Source organism: Amblyomma mixtum, chromosome 4, assembly GCF_055824585.1.
Source record: "Amblyomma mixtum isolate Tamu chromosome 4, ASM5582458v1, whole genome shotgun sequence".
In the NCBI taxonomy this organism is placed as follows: domain Eukaryota; kingdom Metazoa; phylum Arthropoda; class Arachnida; order Ixodida; family Ixodidae; genus Amblyomma; species Amblyomma mixtum.
The window spans coordinates 89,193,894-89,196,780 of record NC_143015.1 but is presented as its reverse complement, the minus strand read 5'-3'; the positions used below and the strand labels follow the sequence as shown (position 1 = coordinate 89,196,780).

The 2,887-nt window shown below is 53.2% G+C and overlaps 1 pseudogene; it reads left to right on the top strand.

Annotated features, from left to right (window-relative positions):
- Window positions 1-679: 679 nt before the first annotated feature.
- LOC149347346 (uncharacterized) lies at window positions 680-1,789 on the top strand (annotated as a pseudogene).
- The last annotated feature ends 1,098 nt before the right edge of the window (window positions 1,790-2,887 follow it).

The window sequence follows — 2,887 nt, the reverse complement described above, 5'->3', positions numbered from 1 at the left end:
AGTCCTCAATAAGTCTGATCTCGAAGCTTAGGCGAATGCAACTCGAAACAATGCTTCGCTATATATTTCCGATGAGGAGTGTGCGCTGAATATCTTGCATGCCGATCATGAGTGCATATACATCCTGATCCTTTATCTAAATGAAAAGGCAAAAATTAGAATGAGATGTACACCGTTAGCCACGTACAGTACCATGCGGTGATATATGGAAAAGAAGTTTCAGGGTGAACTCAAAATGGAAGAAGGTGATCTGCGCCAGAGAGTGCTCAATAACAAACAGAACAGCAGAATGTGTTCAGAACAGTTCTGTGGCAAAATACTGAAGCGGGTAGACGACGAAGACGACGACGACAATGAGCGATGGATCGAGTCGGAGACGTTGAAGGCGACAACGAAGTTCTGACTGTGTTCTCGGTGCCGCTCACAGCTATTCTTTTCTATCTATAAATATCTGTAAATATATTCTTTCCCAGAACATATCTGGTGGAGCTGCGGATTTCCCCTACACCTACCGACGACGGAGCTCCGGAGCGGCTGCCCGTTGCCTTCGCTATTCATAACCCAAGACGCCCCCAGAAAAAAATCAGCACCGGCCATGCCATCACTCGTTCTTTGTCCCCCTCGTGACCCAGAGGCATTTTCTGGTACCGACAACATTGACGTCAATGACTGGATCCACATGTACGAACGCGTGAGTACCTACAACCGCTGGGATCCGACCCTTGTGCTCGCAAATCTCGTCTTCTATTTAAGAGACATCTCCCGGGTCTGGTATAAGACCCACGACGACGATGTGACCAGCTGGGAAGTGTGCAAAGAGAAACTGCGCGAACTGTTTCGACGGCTGCTCGGCCGAACGCTTGCCGCTAAGAGGGACCTTGTCTCCCGAGCTCAAACTTCTACGGAGTCCTATGTTTCGTCCATTCAGGACGTGTTGACCCTCTGCCACAAAGCTGACACCAACATGCCCGAGTCTGACAAAGTGGGCCACGTGTTGAAAGGAATCGCCGACGATGCCTTCAACTTGCTCATATACAAAAAACTGCACTACAGTCGACGTAATTATTAAGGAATGTCGACGCTTCGAGGAAGCCAAACGCAGGCGTATTAGCCAGCGTACACACGCCTTCCCCACACGGCTGCAGCTTCCTCCTGTGAAGACCTGCGGCACAGAAAAACTCCAGCGCCTTCAGAAAATGTGACCCGCATCATCCGACGCGAGCTCGAAGCTATGTCCCCTGCCCTCCTGCCTCTACGTGCTGGCGACAACCACTTGCCTGCCATCTCTCTGGTACAAGCCGTCGTCCGTCAAGAGCTTTCAAACCTTGGTCTCTTGCCCGTCAGCCCTGTACGGTCTTCACCACCACCCGAAATCACTGCGATTGCTCCTGGACGATCCTCGTACTTCAATCCACGTCGACGAAACCCTAACGACTGGCGGACAGCCCACGACAGGCCCATTTGTTTCCTCTGCCACCCCATTGGTCACATCTCCCGTCACTGTCGTAATTATTGGTCCCGTCGTAGCACATACCGTCCTCTCAGCTCCCACCGCGACGACGAATAGCCCAGCAACTTCACGCCCCCTCCAGCCTAGCACAGCGCTACAGTCGACGACCAGATGCCCCGCGCCAGCCGCTCCCCGTCCCTCCTGCGTCGACAGTCTCGTTCGCCCCAACGCCGTCGCTCCTCTCCTGGCCCCTACGGACGTTCGCAAGCGGAAAAATACGCGCTGCAGTGTCTGGAGGTGATGCTGCAGTACAGCCCCAGTCCCAAAGTCTTCGCTTAGCACTTAGCGCACACCATGATTTTCTCGCCATTCATGTCGATGAAGCGCCTGCGGCAGCCCTGATTGATACAGGCGCGCACGTATCCGTCATGAGTTCAACCCTACGACGCCGCCCCCGAAAAGTACTGACCTCTGCGCCCACGGCCGTTCTCCGCGTTGCCGCCGGCGGAACACACCCTGTGGTTGGTCTATGCACAGCCCGTGTGACCATGTCCGGCCGCCATACATTCGTCCTATTGTCTGTTCTGGACCAGTGTCCTCATGAAGTCATTCTTGGCCTCGACTTCTCAGCATTCAGCCCTCATCAACTGCGCCACTAGCATTGTTCAGCTTGACTTTCCTCTTTCTGCATAGTCGCCGACCCCAGTTATACCTCGTCTTTATGCTGTCGACTTTGTCCGTCTACAACCTCAAGCCGCAATTTACATTTCTTTTTCATCTGTTCCCTCAGTACGTGATGGTCACTACGTAGTCACCCGGAACTTGATGTCGCCCTCACACGAAGCATTGCGCTTGCACACACTGTATCTATAATGTGGGCAAACAGAGCGTATCGTCCGGTACTGAACTTCGGCTCGTCCATCCAACCACTCCCGCAAGGCATCTCATTCGCCACGCTGTGCCCTGCTTCCGAATATGTCATATCAGTGGTGGACAGCTGCTTATCTTCCACTAATCTATGTCGGTTGCCCGTGGCCCCATGAACAGAGAAACCAACGGACAACTACGCCGACATGATCGCTTCTGACCTACCACCGATGCAAGCTCACGATCTTAGGTGCCTCTTATCATCTTTTCGCGACATCTTCGACTTTGATATCCGTGTTTTGGCTCGTACCTCTGTGGCGACGCATTGCATAAACACCGGTGTTTCCGCTCCCCTCCGCAGACGTCCGTACCGAGCGTGGAGCGCCCAACGCACCGTCATTAATCAAGAGGTGGACAAGATGCTCACACAACACATCATCGAGCCCTCGTCGCGCTCTTGGGCTTCATCAGCCGGTCTGGTAAAAGAGAAGGACGGCAGCTGGGGCTTCTGCGTTGGTTATTGGCACCTCAAACGCATCACAAAAAAGACGTATATCCTCTCTCGAGGAT